Raw genomic sequence first — 18,176 nt, 5'->3', positions numbered from 1 at the left:
TATGCATGGTTTTATAATGCTTTGAACACATTTGTAATTACTGCTTCAAAGTGGTCTGATATTCTCAACATCTAGGCCCTTTCACACTCAGTTAATTTTGCCTGCTCTTTTTCTTTTGCATAATTTGAAATTTATAATTTTTAAAAAATTTTATTGTAATAAAATATGCAAAATTTAAACTTTCCCATTTTAACAATTTTCAAGTGTGAAATTCAATATTAATTATATTTGCAATATTGTTTTACCATCAAAAATGTTCAAATAAGACAGTGCCATGTCTCTCACGTTTTCTCCTTTTCTCCTGTATTTCTCCATATATGAACCCATTCACAAATTATGGAAATAAATCAATTAAAAAGTTATGAATCAGTATTTTCAGTGAGTCTGAAATTTGTTAAGTCAATTTAATTTTTTCACATAAAAGTTGGCCATCAAAAAATGTAAGAAATACAAAATCTAAAGTCAAGCTTCTTAAAAACATTGTGAAATATTCCGGAAGACTTCAGTGAGTCTAGGTGAGGCTTGTAGAAACTAAACTATTCTTTTTCTAGAAACATTATGATAAGTTAGACTTTTAAAAGAAAATGAAGTATTATTCATTTGACAAAACATGAAGGCAGATTCAGGAAGAATAGGAGGAGGAATCCAATAGGGTGAGTGTCTCTGGAAGTTTCTTAGTAGACTCCGTTGACCACATCTGCCGTCCCTGCCATCCCTGCAGCCATGGCCACAGCCCAGGCTTCTGTAGCCATCACCCAGCCTCCATAGCAGTTGCAGCAGCAGCACATGGTTACAGGAGTGGAGTGTTTGGTTGACAAGCAGGAAAACGTTTTTTTCAGTTTGAACACCACCATCTGTAGAAGTCCTTTTACAGGTATCCTCAGTGGTTGTTGGGACATATCACAGGACATGGGGATCACATATTTCCTCCTAATTTGCATAAGCACACATCCCAAATCCCTGTTTTATTAAGCAATGTGAATCCTTACTGTTAGCTGGGAAGGCACATGGCTGGCATCTGCTCCAAGTTCTGGTTTCAAAATGTCTTTCTCCCAGGACGTTCCTCTCTAGGCTGCAGTTCCTCTTCAAAATGTCACTCTCAGTTGCCCTTGGGGTGTTTGTCCTCTCTTGGCTTCTCTGGAGCAAGAGTCTGCTTTCACCGGCCGTCTTCAAACTGTCTCTCATATGCAGCTACTCTCTCAGCTTCTGTGCGTTCTTCAAAGTGTCCCTCTTGGCTGCAGTAAGATTGCTTCTTCTGTCTGAGCTTATATGGTGCTCTAATAAGCTAATCAAGGCCCACAAAGGATGAGCAGGGCCACTACTCCATGGAAATTATCCAAACAGAGTTATCACCCACAATTAGGTGGTTTGCATCTCCATGGAAACACTCAATCAAAGAATTACAACCTAATCAACACTAATACGTCTGCCCACACAAGATTACATCAAAGATAATGGCATTTTGGGGACATAATACATTCAAACTGGCATGCAGGGGAAGCCTTATTATAAATGCCCCTAGATTGTAAGCTCCTATAGCAGTCACATCTATTCCTGAGTTGTTATGGTTATCTGTAACTTCTGAGATGCTGAGCTCTTTGTGTATAACCTGGCTGACCCCTGTAACTTTGGGTATCTGGTATCTGTGTGACACCTGAGACTCAGAGCTAGAGTTAGGCAGCTATGTATGTCAGTATTACTGATAAAAAGCTGAAAAAGAATTCAGACTTCAATTAGAGATATGAATGAAGCAGATCTGGTTAGGACTAAGGCAAATCAGACTAAGGCAATTCAGACTAAAGAATAAAGGACAATATTGCAGGTGTTTTTAAACTTTGACTTCTGTGTGAGACCAAAGAAATAAATGATTATTTGATGGCAAATCTACGTTTTCTATAGTACACTATATAATTGAACTTGTATGGTCAGTTTATTCTAATACCATAATTACTTGAAAGTTTGAGTAGTGAGTAAGACCTGGTATGTTTGTATAGTTTAGAGTAAAGCACTGATACATCCCAAAGTAATTTGGGCAGAGAATAAAAATGTATTTGCAAAGCCCCCTTGAAGGACTGGGGAAAAATGTGGAAATATTAAACTTCCGTACCTGGGGAATTACTGATACTCTCACAAGCACTGGGGACTACCAACTTAGAAAACTGAGCCCTCGATCTTGGGACTTTCTCTTATGCAGCTTGTTACTGCAAAGGAGAGGCTAAGCCTACTTAAAATTTTGCCTAAGAATCACCCCAAGAGGAACCATTTTGTAGCTTAGATGTGAACTCTCTCCCTAAGCCCGTTAAGCAGGTAAACCCTCTGCCCTCCCCCTACTTGGGACATGACTACCAGTGGTGTAAATCTCCCTGGGAATGTGTGACATTACTCCCAGGGATGAGCCTGGATCTGGCATTGTGGAATTGAGAAAGTTGTCTTGACCAAAAGCAGGAAGAGAAATGAAACAAAGCAAAGTTTCAGTGGCTGAGAGATTTCAAATGGAGTTGAGAGGTCATTCTGGAGGTTATTCTTATGCATTACATAGATATCCCTTTTTAGTTTTTAGTATATTGGAATAGTTAGAAGAAAATACCTAAAACTGTTGAACTGCAATCCAGTAGCTTACATGGTGTGTCTGTGTGATTATGAAAACCTCATGGCTCACACTGCCTTTATCCAGGGTATTTAAAGAGGAGCAGAAAAATGGGAACAAAACTTAAATGAATAATAGGGGGATGAGGGGGATAGGATGGTTTCAGTATTTGTTTTATTTTTCTTGTATTTTTGTTCTTATTTTTATCTTTTTTGGAGTAATGAAAATGTTCTAAAATTGATTGTGGTGATGAATGCACAATTGTATGATGGTACTGTGAAAAACTGTACACTGTGGATGATTGTAGGGTATGTGAAAGTATCTCAATAAAACTGTATTAAAAATTCTATTATTACTTCTGCAGTATGATATGGAGATCTTCAAAATAACAAATGTGTCATCAACAATAGAGATCATTTAGGAGAAGTTAAGATTGTATTCCTTATTCCTTATTACTTATTCTAATAAGCAAATTTTTATGCAGACATAGAAGTATATAGAATTGTATTATGGAGTTCAAGTGTATATAGTTATATACCTGTATAATCACAATACCATTATCATTCCTAAATATTATCTAATAGTGAATTCATAATCACTTCTTGATTGTAACACAAGTTTGATTTTATAGTCAGTAATTTTACATGGAGATTCACAAAGCAATCTGGGATAATGTCTTTTAGTACTTTTTATGTTTTTTATTTCATTATTTATTTTTATTTTTATTTATTTATTTTTACTTGCTTTTGTTTTATTAGACAATGTGAATCCTTTGTCTGTAGGATGACTTTGCTCCAGGATCCACATTCCAACAATAAGAAATCATGTACCTATAATGTTCTTTTCAATTTTTTTTTAAAAAATACATGCTCATTTTTTATTGTGAAATAAAATGAATAAATGTGTTGAATAGGCCTACATTTTTCTTTTAATTTTTATTCTAATAACATATACATGACCTGTAATTTCCCCTTTTAAACACATTCATTTATGTAATTCAGTGCTGTTAATTACATTCAGAATGTGTTATCAAAACAACAAAGTTAATCCCAATAGAAATTTTATACAATTTTTGTATTAACTCCTCATTCCCTATCCCCAACCCAGACTCTGGCAACCTATAGTGTTGATTCTGACTATATGAGTTCCTTATTCTAATTATTTCATATCCATGAGTTCGTACAATACTTGTCCTTTTGTGACTTGCTTATTTCACTCCACATGAAGTCTTCAAGGTTCATCCATTGTTGTCTCATGAATCAGAACTTCATTCCTTTTTAATGCTGAATAATAATCAATTGCATGTTTATATCACATTTTGCTTATCCATTCATCAGTTGATGGAGAATTGTGTTGCTTTCATCTTTTGGCAATTGTGAGTAACCCCAAAAACATTGGTGTGCAAATATCTGTACAAGCCCCTGCTTCCTTTTTTTTTTGGGGGGGTGGGGTGGGGCGGTTTATACCTAGTAGTGGGATGCTGGGTCAAATGGTAGTTCTACACTTATCTTTCGGAGGAATCGCCAACTGTCTTCCACAGCCACCGCACCATTTTACATTCCCACCTGCAATAAGTGAGTGTCCCTAATGCTCCACATCCTCACCAACATTTGTTAGTTTTTTTTTTAATAATAGCCATCCTATTGGGTAGGAAATGATATCCCATTATGTCTTTGATTGGCATTTCCCTAATAGCTAATCACGTTGAATATCTTTTCAGGTGCTTTTACCCATTTTTACATCTCCTTTGAGATATATCTATTCAAGTCTTTTGACCATTTTTTAATTGGGTAGTTTCTCTTTTTATTTTTGAGTTGTAGGATTCCTGAATAGAATCTGTATATTAAATCCCTATTGGAAATGTGGTTTCCAAAAATTTTGTCACATTGAGTACATTTTTTTTCACTTTTGTGATAAAATCCTTTGATGCAGAAAAGTTTTCAACTTTGATGAAGTCCCATTTATCTATTTTTTTTCCTTTTGTTGCTTGTGCTTTGGGTGTAAAGTCTAAGAAACCATTGCCTAACACAAGATCATGAAGATTCTTCCCTACATTTTCTTCTAGGAGTTATATAGTTCTAGTTCCTCTGTTTGGGCCTTTGATCCATTTTGAGTTAATTTTTATATATGGTGTAAGACAAAGATCATCTTTCATTCTTTTGCATGTGAGTATCCAGTTCTCTCAGCACCATTATTTTAAGGGGCTATTCTTTCCCAATTGACTGGAATTGCAACCTTGTCAAATGTTAATTGGCCATAGATGTGAGGGTTAATTTCTGAAATCTCAATTTGATTCCATTGGTCTATATATCTATCCTTGGGCCAGTCCCATGATTTTTAGACAACTGTAGCTTTGTAATAATTCTAAAGTTAAGAGGTGTGAGTCTTCCAACTTTGTTCTCCTTTGTTCAAGATATTTTGGCTAGTAAGTGTCCCTTATCCATCCATATAAATTTAATGGTTTTCTTTTTCATTTCTGCAAACTAGGCTGTTGGAATTTTATTAGGATTGCATTGAATCTGTAAATAATCTTGGGTAGAATTGATATCTTGACAATATTTAGTCTTCCAATTGATGAGCATGGAATGTCCTTCCATTTATTTAGATCTTCTTTGATATCATTTAGCAAATTTTGTATTTCCTTGTATAAGTCCTTTACATTTTGAGTTAAATTTCTTAATTATTTAAAAATACCTTATATTTCTTCTCCCATCCAATTTTTTTTTGCTGTATTTTTGAAGAAATATTTTTTCAAATATTTTCTGGCCTATAGAATTCCTAAATTCTGGATTTAGCTAATTTCATCCTTATTATTTCTTTTCATATGTTCCTCTATCCTGTACAAACTGAATACCCTGGTAGATTGCTGTAGAGGGTTGATGTGATTCAGGTTATTCTTTTTTGACAAGATCAACTTTTATAGGTTTTCTGTGTAGTTTCTTTTGAATACTTTTAGGAGGTGCATGCTATCATATTGTTTCACACTTAATAGTAATAACATTTGTATCTGGATTCATATAGCAATTTGATGATAAATAAATTTCTATCATTACTTCTGCATATATTAGGTGGATATCTTTTTTAAAGAGAAAAAAAAGCTTTCATCATTAATAGAGTTCATTCAGAAGAGGCAGATAAATGCTAATTCTTTTTGTTAATCATTTTTCAGAATAATGATTGTGTTTCTTAGCAAATTTTTTTAAAAAAATGTATTTTAGCATCATTATAAAAACATAGATTTTAATGAATTTGATTTATTTCCAACCATTGTAGTAACTATTTTTCTTGATGACAAATAATCTATTACTTGGTTGGTGGGAAGCTTTACAATTTGGCTCCTGTACATTTGGGTCAGGATTCCCATTGTGTCTTTTATAAATGCCATCATTTCTGATATGATAATATTCTCTAAGCCCATGTTTTATATTTACTTCACTTGAAGTCACTTACACGCTTTCTCAGAGGAGATAAGTAAAGTATATCTTTTCTCTTTAAATAAGTATCAAGACAAAATTCCTGAGTTCAAACTGATATGCTCAATTCAGTTTAAAGATTATAAAGCTTCTATAGAAAGTTTTTAATTTACAGTAGACTTTCATTTGCATTATGATGAAAACATGTTTCTTATGAATTTGACTTAAATTATAATTTATTTTATACTTCTTGCTGTCTGTCTCTATCTCAGCCTTTCTTTCTGTCTCTGTCTTTCTGTCTGTAAAATGTGTGTATATGTATATATCTATATGTATAAATGTGTGTGTGTATATATATATGTATATAGTTACAAATACCAAGACAAAGTGAATGTATCATGACTTTTTTCTTCCATTTTGCCATTAGGATATATCATAGCAGAAATATAGATGCAAAATTGTGTGTTTGACAATTATATTGGATCATTATTTTATGTCACCTTGTGGAGACACAGTTAGGATAATATAGTACAATTTGTTTATGATTTTTTCAGAATAATTTTAAATTTAATTTCCATATATAGAAAACATTTATATGTGTGTAAAGTCAAATATGCCACAGAGTTCATTCAAAGATATTCAGCTTGCCAGTCATATATATTATATTAATTACATTTATAGGTATATTATATAATTACACCAAAGTGTTTATTGTATACACACTTTTCATCTCCACCTATTATTTTTCACTTAACAGTTTTTCATGGTTACTGTTCAGAGGAGCCTGACCTGGATAATCAGAAATTCACAGCTGGCTTGTAGATACATGAAGATGAATAATTTATTATTGTTTAAAGCTATCAAATTTGGCACAGGAGCACTCTGCAACTGCCTAAAGGAATTAAGCACTCTATATGCTGAGACTGAACAGGGCTTTCTCTCTTTATATTTGGTCACCTTGGTGCTAATAGGATTAGAAGAAACTTGGCTGGGTTGATTGAGCTCTGCTCCACACAATAGGATGTGATGGGCCTGTTCTAAGGGTGGAGGCAGGGGGACAAGAGAGGAAATTTACGGTCATTTTTAAAAGAGATTTTTACATCAATTTGCTAAGAACTCAATGACCAAAGCAAGTCATCTACCAGGGTCCGTATTAGAGGGATGACGCAGATGGCACCATCTATAGGGAGAATACTGAGTATGGAGCCATCCACACAATCGATCACAATGCATTGTGTGAGTGTGACATATTTTACTCAAAATCAAACTATCTATTCTGTTCATTTTTGGCCAGTAGAAATCAACTGTAGTGGCTATGTGGAAAAGAAATCAACCCTGCTCTCCTTGAGGATCTAGAATCGATTCTAAGTAAAAATGTTAAAGAGGAATATCACTGTATATCATTGACCACCACTGGGTGGCTCTGAATACTTCCATGCCGTGAAATAATGATGAATTGTAAATTGGAGTACCATCATCTCAAAGATCAGAAAACTAGGTTCTTAGGCTCACAGGATTAAGGTCTGTGTTACCTACTGTCTTAGTTTACTAATGCTGCGGAATGCAAAACACCAGAGATGGATAGGCTTTTATAAAACGGGGGTTTATTTCACTACACAGTTACAGTCTTAAGGCCACAAAGCATCCAAGGTAACACCTCAGCAATCAGGTACCTTCACCGGAGGATGGCCAATGGCGTCCGGAAAACCTCTGTTAGCTGGGAAGGCTGCTGGCATCTGCTCCAAAGCTCCGGCCTCAAATCGGCTTTTTCCCAGGACGTTCCTCTCTAGCAAGCTTGCTCCTCTTCAAAACATCACTCCGAGCTGCACTCTGTTCCCTCTCTCTGAGTCAGCTCATTTATATGGCTCCACTGATCAAGGCCCACCCCGAATGGGCGGGGCCATGCCTCCATGGGAACATCTCATCAAAATTATCACCCACAGCTGGGTGGGGCACACTCCAAGCCAATCCAACCAGCACAAAACGTCTGTCCCACAAGACCACAAAGATAATGGCATTTGGGGGACACAATACATTCAAACCGGCACACCTACCAAGTTTGCAATTTAGACCAATTGAGGTGTTGACTCAGGAAATCTAAAATGGTGAGCTAGTATCCTTCTCTCATATGGAATCCCCTGCTTAATATATTATCTGCACTCAAGGGAGAAGTTCATGGAAATGGGACATTACTATAGTTAAACACTGGCAATTTGCCATATCTGTTACTTAAGGACAAGCAATTCCTTCCAAAACTGGCATTCATAGTCATTGTTCATGATAAAATGACTTCAGGTAAATTTCTTTGGTGTTCAAAGAACACCAAATGTTTGAATGTTTGAAAAACATTTAATGTGTCCATGATTACATTTATATGATTTTATAATGTAACCCTCTAATTCAGCATTTTCTCATATATTACTATTTCTTAATATGTTTTATTTCTATCTCCCCAGGATGAAGATGTGAGTTTAAGAGTTAAAAAAAAAATTACAAAACAGTATGTAAAATGTTGTCATATCCCTCTTGTTCTCTAAGAATTCTCATTAAAACTAATTGAGCATAGGTGTGAAAATTGTTCCCATGTACATCTTGACTGGATCCTAGGAGCCTCTTTTGGCCTCCTAGTTGTCCTAGAGGTTTTGTAGGACCATGTCATCTGATGGTTCTGGTCCAAGGCCAAGGAATCACAAGGGACATGGGCTGGGTCTTGATCCTGCTGCATGTCACCTGGGGGGTCTGAAGCAGTTTGTGAAGACTCCTAGTGGAAATTGTGCTTCATGCTATAATTCAAATGATCAATTTAATATTTTAGATTCTCTTTACTGGTACAAGTCATACCACGTTTTGGAAGCAAGGGATTCATGGAAGAGTAAGAAATACATGGTATGTCCAATTGACTAAAATCAAATGGAATCATATTTTGAAAACTCAGTACTATTTCTCAACCATCTATCCTCTCCAGGGAACTTCATTGCCCTGAATACCTTGCCTGCAGATTTTTGGTTTATTTTCAGGAAATGAGAGGTGTTTGTGAGAAATGTGAATGTTGGAAGAGAGCAAGCCATATTATAACTGTGGCAATAATGGAGAGAGTCATAGAATTTGGTTGATATAAGTGTTTGCAGAATCCTCTTGACACTTTCCTGGGAATCATTCTCCTCATGACAACAGTATTCTGCTGATTGTATATAGTCCTTCCCCAGGGTTCCTGCAATTTCCTGACTCTGATTTCTAGCAAAGAATGTTAGAGGTAGTGAGGGCATTCTTCAACATTATTTGCTGAACTCCCGATGGATATTAAACACTATTTTCTGCATTTGATATCTAGAATGCCTTCAGTTCCTATTAAACACACTGCTAAATACATCCAATAATGCAGTCATACATGTGATATTTCTCAAAATGGGTATATCCATAAATAATGTACAAATCAACACCTGCATTTTGAGTTAAATTGTTAAATAGTTTCATAAATTCATGTGATTTGCTTGTCAAGGGAGACAGTCATTAAACTATTAAACATAGGAGCTTTGCCAGAATACTTTATATTACCCTGCACCTGACCCACATTTCTTTCAGAACAATTCTGCACATCCATAAATTACATGAAGAAATTAAAATACCATTACCTCACATAGTAAATAGCTTGATAAAATATGAAAAATCTTCATTTTTCTTTCACTTTTACTTTGTATCCATGAGTAATAATAAATAGTAATAAGTCAGTAAGTTTTGAGATGATTTATTACACAGCCATTACTAATTGATACATGGAGAACATAGAGATTGTCAGGTTGATATATTGGAGAACACATCCTTCTTTGTTTAGAGGTGTGGAAATCCAGAGACACATGCACTCAGTTTGGTCAGCTTTATTCAGACTTTAAGCAAATATTAAAATGATATTATGCATGGTGCTCTAGAAGCAGGTTAAGTGTTATCTTAATTTTAATGTATTTCTTTATATGACAGTTATTTCCTGAAATAACACAATGACAATAAGGCTATAACATTAGGGAAATTATGCAACCTTGGAGAAAATAGAAAAGAATTATGTTATTACATTTGTTGCGGAGAATTTGAAATATGACTTCTAATAATTTTTGAGAAAATATTTCACATTATCCCTATTGAAGATCATTTTAAATAATAAATATGAGATTGTCACCACAAAATTATTACATGTACAAGTCTTTCTGTAAGTAGGAATCAAGTCAAATATAGTCATATATCAAGCATTGTTCACAGTGTATGAAAATGTCTACATTCATATTTTTGAAAACAGTATAAATATGGAAAGTCAAATTATATATACATGGATCACAAAAATACTTTAACTCATGTAATCTAAGTATTGCAATTTAATTTTTCCTATTAAATTTGGTTGTTGGTTCTGGAGTAAAGTTAAAATTAGTGGAAAAATGAGATTTTTTTTTCCTCATAGGAGAGAGGCAAGAAAAGATTTTAAGAACTATGATTTAACTGAGGATGCAGTACAAGATTCCCTTGCCCAACGGCATGCCTGTATCCCTGAATAATTTCCTGGACAATAATGTCAGGCGAACAAACCAAGGATGAACAAGACAGTGTTCTAGGTGTTGAAATCTTGATTTTCAACTGACAAGGTAACGTGGAAAGAATTTTATCAGAACTGTATATGTAAATATTACAGCTCAATACTAGGGTATAACAAAAATGTCAATAACAGAAAAATCTAGAGTGTAGAAATGAAAAATGGCACTGTTGCTGTGGGTATATTATTTTTTATGAAATTAAAGTATGATGCCTAGGCTGCAGCCTCATCAGGGTGGATATGAGCAATGGCTGTAGATGCACATTAAATCCCAATCTTCTTTTAAAGATTATTGTATTCCCAGACTCTGATTACCTTGGGAAAGCAACTACACCAGTGCCTGGATCTCATTTTCTCTGTCTCTCTGTCTCCCTTTCTGTCCCTGTCTCTCTCCTTCCTCATAAGCTCACACACACACACAAAAATATACTTGAAACGGACTGAGAAAAAGTAAATTAAAATAATGCCCATAACAAGGGTGTATTGAACATGAATTTATCATTAAATCACACAAGTATTTTAATTAGACAAGGAGCAGAAGAGTATTGATACTGTATATAAAGAAGAAAATGTTTATTTTTCATGAGATATTCAGGATGATTTGGGTCAATCAAGATGAAGCATCTCAAGTCTGGATTTTTTCTGCTCAGTGAGACTGGGATATGATTTCCTATTTTAGAAGATATGATTACCATGAAGAACCAGGCAGACAGAGTTTATGAGTTGTAGAAAATGAGTCAAACATTCTGAATTATGTGGAAATTCTTCAGTAGATCTGTAAAATGAATAACTTATATAGCAAAGGAGTCATCAGTAACTGTATATGTAGCTATGATATAGGTCAATAGCCAGAGGCATGCCCATATCCTAGAGCATCACAGCCACATCACAGGTCACTGTAGTAGTTGCTGAAGGAGCACATGTTGTAAGGAGTGGAAGGTTCAATGAAGAATATGAAATCAGTTTCCTGATTCTGAATGTCACCACCTTCACAGGACTTTTTATGTACAACCAATATTGGATAGGCAAACAGAAAATGTTGAGCTCACATTTCAGACTAATTTGTAATAGAATTCCACCTGAATCTCCTCTTTCAATAAGAGAAGTGAGTTTCTGAGAGCCACCTATTTGTTTATAATGCCTGAGTTTTCACAAACTAGTCTCTAGCCTTTTCTAAGAGGTTTTTATTTATTTTGAAACTTCTGTTCACTTTTTGTGAATCCTATGTAAGAATATTTAATATCATTATTCAGTGTGCCATGGAATTCCAGGAGTAAGCAAGATCTTATACATTGTTTATCATGGTTTCATTTGAAAATTAATCAGATATGGCATGGGTGGATTGGAAAGGAAAGTTATTGAAGACACATGTCTGTAAATTTCATGAACTGTTGCCATTGAAGCAAGGGATTTACCCCATGGGACAATCTTTCTCACTGATTACTAGCATTGATTGAATAAAAACACATTTATATCCTAATATAGAGACACCTCTAATTCATTAGAATTTTATATAAATTTATATGCATGTATCTGATCATAGTTTGGGAGACTGACCATTTAACCATGTAATTTAACATATATTTTATAATTTTCTCTATTAATATAAGATGGTTCCAAATATTCAGGGACTTTAATCTATTTGTTTATATAAATTGATGTCATTTTATATATTTATCTGTCACAGTGAGATCAAACCCTGCTGGTTTGATGTGGGTAATCAGGAAGTCTTAGATCAAGGATCCCAGTAGACTTGTGTTCTCTACCCTCCCACATCCTCATCCTGCTTGATTCCTAGGGTCACCTTTACTCTTTCAATTTCCTGGTGGTAGATTCCAAGAGATGGACCCACAGGTTAGCTGAATAGTAGCAGAGAAGGCACATGTGTAATAAGACAAATGTTTCTTATGCTGTGGAATCAAACTGAGTGCGTTGTTCCTGGTTCATATAAATATTTTCTGCCACACTTGAGAGGCAAATAGACTCCAAATTTTCCTGTTGATTTTCATAATGGAGCTGCTTTTTTACCAACATTTGCTGTCTCCAAGTTTGGGAACCTAGAGATAATGTTGTGAACCCCCAAAAGGACTTATATTTGTACAATTGATTTTTTCCTTCTGCAGTAGTAGCATGTACAAACTACCGCCCATTAGGTGTATTATTTATAATATATGGAGGTATTAATGGAGTTTCCATCACTGTGTATGAAAATGTAAGCTTGCTGTATATTAAGACAATATATTAGGCAATTTTAACTGCTTATTAATTTTTTTCGTCAAAACCATAAGAACATTCAGCATAGGGTACTTGATTCCATGTATTTATGGGCACAGGTATTCCTCTTTCCTTCTGAACTAACTACTGGAAGGACATGATTAAGTGCCTTTTGAGGAAAATGTTATCATTTCGATATTGAAAATCTGAAGAGAGATAAATATGTAGGCATGTGAATAGGCATCCTTTTTCACAGACTTTTTAACTATAAAGTATTACAGTAAAAAACTTTAGTAAAGATTTGCCGGTCCTATTCATTCATTTGTTAATTCACGTTCATTCATTTTTTTAAATTTGCAAACCCTTACCATAGCCAGTCTTGTTACCTTGAACAAGAGGAATTTATTATGTCACAGTTTTGGAAGCTAGAAGTCCAAAATCAAGGTGTTTTCTGTCCATGCCTTCTCGGAAGTCTCTAGAGTTCTGTTGGTGGCTTCTGCCAATCTACAACTCAGTCTCTGTCTCCAACACATGTTGATATTCCTCTGCTCTCCTCTTCTACTACTGTCTCCAAATTTCCTCTGCTTATAGGTACCAATCATATTGGATTTAGGCCACCCTGACTCAGTTCTGCCTCACATTAAGTAATAAGATCTTCAAAGATCCAATTTGCAAATTGATTGTCTCCATGGGACAAGGAGTTAGGACTTGAATATACCTTTGTGGGTAACATAATCCAATTGATAACAAATATTGCATGATTTTTTTCATAATTGAATAAAATAGCATACAAGCTAATGTTATGATATGGTCATGTGTGGATCGATGCACTGGTTACAATTCATCAAAAGAAAGTATCATTTAGAAATAACCTCTCCTTAGGTCTTTGATTTTTTAGAAAGAAGTCAAGCTAATATGAGGAGGAATCAATGAAATATGCACACATCGAAGATAAGGTTTAACTGTATGAAAATATATAGAGGGACAAAAAATAGAAATAAAAAAGATGGACATTTTTAGCATGTGGAAATTGGAAAAAGGGCAATTAATGCAGTCACGTACTGAGTGTGAGAAACTATGCCCTTTCACCCTTGAGTCCTCCAAGAGCTGATTGTCATGACTGGTCTTTAATTCACTCCAGACTTTGGGATAGCATCTGTGCATGAGATTCCCTCTTACTATCATCCACATGCAAAAATGATGGTGAAATAAACAAGAAAACTAATCGTATTTGAAAATAGATTAAATTTATTGAAGGGATTACTTAGATATCAAAGAATTATTTAGTTGTGTTTTTAAAGTATTCTGTATAATCTTGCACTGAAAAGCAAAGTTAGATGACATCCGTAGTTCTTTCTTGAAATTCTGGAGTTAGATACTTGCTATTTTGCAGACACAGGAAAGGACAAACAAAACGAATGGCAGGTGCTTCACAGGTGGACAAATCTGGCAGACTCAGGGATTCGTTATATTTTTCAATAGCATCCTTATGGCCAGTATCTTCCATACCAACATGGGTGGTAGCAGCCATATCCATAACCACCATAGCCACGATAGCCACAGCCATAGCCACAGCCATAGCCATAGCCCAGGTCTCCACAGTAGTTGCCGTAGTAGATCATGGTGTCAGGAGTTGATGGTTCAAGAGTGGGAGAGGAAGAGGTTGTCCTGAATTTGATATCACCATCTTCACACAACCTTTTATACTTCTTCTGTTGTAGATGTGGAAAACCACCTGCAACGTTGCCCTTACTGCAAATTATTTTTGCATTAACCACGCACGACACTGGCAGTCAAAACCTCATAAACCTCTTAGGTCATTGGGCTTCATGAAGGTTTCATAGCCAAGGTTACTGTGTGCTGATGTAGCAATATTTTCACAATCAAACAAGATGCCATGAATGGCATATTCTTGATTGCTTTTAAAGCTCTTGCTCATTAAAAGCTTAAGCTTAAATTCCACAATGAGAGTCTATGACCACAGAAACTGTGTAAGCCACAAATAAGCCAATTTTTTTTTAATTTACTAATAACTCCAATTTCATCAAACTATTGTGGATTAGGAAATGACTCCTTTGGAGAGAGAGATGTGGCTACAAACATTGTCATCCTATTTACAGATGGGCCAGGTAAGGCCAAAGAGATTAAGTAGCAGGCGTAATGTCACACATCTAAAAGTGGCAGAGTTTAAATTTGAACCCAGAGAACTGATTTCAGAAGTTTTATTCTCTTCTACTATGTTGTAGTGGCTACCCAGGAAGTCATATTACTATGAACATAAGTTTACAGAGGTATTTGACTTAGTCATTTAATTCAGTTCTAAGTTGAATTGCTATATAAAATTTTGATCATTATTAATATTTTTCTGCTAATCTGAGATTTTTATCAAGAACTCCTTATTTGTTGGTGAAAATCTAGTAGTTTCTATGGAAATATATCTTGGTCAGAAATACTTTTTAAAATAAAGACATGCTTATCATCACCTTCTTAGCATAAAACAAATATCCCATATATCTTGAAGTTTAAATAAAATTTTTCCATGAAAATGAGATTTTAATTTACATACATAGATGCCTCCTATTGTGACCTTTAATATTTCTTCAGTTTCAGGGATGAGTTTCCTTTGTTTTTCCTTATCTTTTATATGCTTTCTCCACTTTTTTTCTGACCAAGATAGCAAGTGGTGAATAAATTTTAATACTTCAAAATAACATCATTTTTGCCTTATTTAAAAGTATATTACATGTTTTCTATTTGCTACCTCATTGATTTCTCTTTTTCTATTTATTAGTTCCATCCTTTCATTTCCTTTGCCTTACTGGTTGTTTTTTATACAGATTTTTGAATTGGACACTTAATTAATTTTTCTTTCATTTTTACTGATTTTTCCTCTATTTATTGCTTTATATTTTATCATAATTTTAGTAGGTACTATTTTAATTAACATTATTAATTTTAAAATTTATTTTCATTTTGTATGTCTTCTTTTGGACAAGAATTTTTAATAGAAGTTTTTTTTTTTTATTTTCAGATGAAATGGCTTTTCTTTCCATTTTGTTCTTATTAATAATTTTGTTTCATGGGAAACAAAGAGTAATTTTCCAGTATTTCAACTCTACAAAATTAACTGAAATTTTCTTTGTGACCTAATATGTGAACAGTTTTTGAGGACATTCTCTAGGAGCCTGAGAAAAAAGTGTTATTGTTCTCTTACCAGCCTTTATAGATCAATATGTATCCTTAAGAGCTAATGTTATTTTGTTTAGATATTTTCTCTCCTTACCTATTTTTTCTAATGGTCCAGTATTTTTCTATGGGTGCTGTATTAAAGTCTTCAATACTAGTTTTTTTAGCTAAGATACCTTATATCAAAAATCTCTTTCAGTCTCTCTCTCTCTCATTTTATATATATATATAATCTACATATCCATGAATATGGTTTTTATGTTATGCTACACAAATATTTACAAATGAATTATATCTACTGTGATTTGAAACTTGTACTATAAAATAGTGGTCTTCTTTTCACATTTAATGCTTTTCAACTTTTATTCTGTTTATCTGATATCAGAATTGCTACTCTTGTTTTCTTATTATGACTTTTGTCCAGATATCTTTGTCCATGCCTTTATTTTTGCATTTTTGAGTCATTTTGTTTTAGGCTCATTTTATGTATATTCTTGTTTTATTAGCCAAAATATTTGCCTTAGCAGATTTGTTAAGCCCAATCAAATGCAATGATATAACCAATATGTGTGCTAATATTCTTTATGGTTTATTAAATTTTAAAGATGGTGTTTGTGTGATATGTAGGCTTCTTTCTACTGTTTAACATTGTATCTTAAACAGCTTTAATATCCTTATTTAATCTTTTGTTAACTGTTTTACCAGTTTGTATCCATATTCTTATACTCCCACTTTTGTTTATAAAAGAACAAATAACTTATTTCATTTTCCTCCTTTCCTTTTTCTCTCCTCCTCCATCTTTTACTTGAATTATTCTTTGTTGCAACATATGTTAGTCTTCTCATCTGGTACTCACCTTTGATTTGATTGGAGTTACACACACACAGAGACACACAGCACACATTTATATATATTATATATTATATTTTAAATATTCTATTATATGTCATATATATTGTATATATTCAATACCATGCTGAACTGTTCCTAATTTTTCCTTAATTGGAAGAAGCTCAACCCCTAGAAGCTCAATATGGGCTTGTGGGTGCAGAATTCTCCTACCTCTTATATGTAGAAAACTGTTTTTCTCATGCCTTGGTACATGAAGGACAGCTATACTGATATAAAGTCCTTGGTTAATGCATTCTTACAATAAGATCTTTAAAATACTTCTCCTTTTTTTTTTTTCTTTTTTAACGTTGTTTTCACAAATTCTGTTTTTCAGCTGAATGCTTCTCCTTTAGAAAATTATATGATTTTTTTTTGTGGGGGGGGGCTGGAATCCTCGAGAAATTCTTAAAATTGAAATCTAATATTTGTATAGGATATATCTTATAATTGATAATTTTGGATTTATATCCCCTGGCAGCTGTTAGGCCCTTTCAATGAGTCATTTCAGGTGTCTTTTACTTTCTCAAAATTTTTCTTGGATTGTAGTTTTAAGTATTCTGCTCCATTGGTTCATTTTTCTTCTTCAAGGAGACCAGTAGCTGTGACTTCTTTGCCTGTAATCCACTTCCACTATTTTCTGTCTCACCTTTTATTAATTTTTCCTTTAACTGATTGTCCTAGTTTGCTAATGCTGCAGAATGCAAAACACCAGAGATGGACTGGCTTTTATAAAAAGGGGGTTTATTTGGCTATACAGTTACAGTCTTAAGGCCATAAAGTGTCCAAGGTAAAACATCAGTAATCAAGTACCTTCACTGGAGGATGGCCGATGGCGTCCGGAAAACCTTTGTTAGCTGGGAAGGCATGTGGCTGGCGTCTGCTCCAAAGTTCTGGTTTCAAAATGGCTTTCTCCCAGGACATTCCTCTAGCAAGCTTGCTCTTCTTCAAAACGTCACTCACAGCTGCACTCCTTTCAGTCTCTTTGAGTCAGCATGTTTTATATGGCTCCACTGATCAAGGCCCACCCTGAATGGGTGGGGTCACACCTCCATGGGAGTATCCCACCAAAGTCACCACCCACAGCTGGATGGGGCACATTCCAAGCAAATCTAACCAGCACCAAAACGTCTGCCCCACAAGACCACAAAGATAATGGCATTTGGGGGACACAATACATTCAAACCGGCACACTGATTTTTATTCTCTTGTTTGTTTTCCATACATTTCTCTATAATACCTTATTAAATTTTATTTTAGTTCATTATCCCTAGTTTATCTTATTCATTTCATTGTAAATTCTGTTTTTCTT

This window comes from Choloepus didactylus, chromosome 1, assembly GCF_015220235.1.
Source record: "Choloepus didactylus isolate mChoDid1 chromosome 1, mChoDid1.pri, whole genome shotgun sequence".
Taxonomy (NCBI): Eukaryota; Metazoa; Chordata; class Mammalia; order Pilosa; family Megalonychidae; genus Choloepus; species Choloepus didactylus.
The sequence above is the reverse complement of the archived record's forward strand: the minus strand, read 5'-3'. Positions refer to the sequence as shown.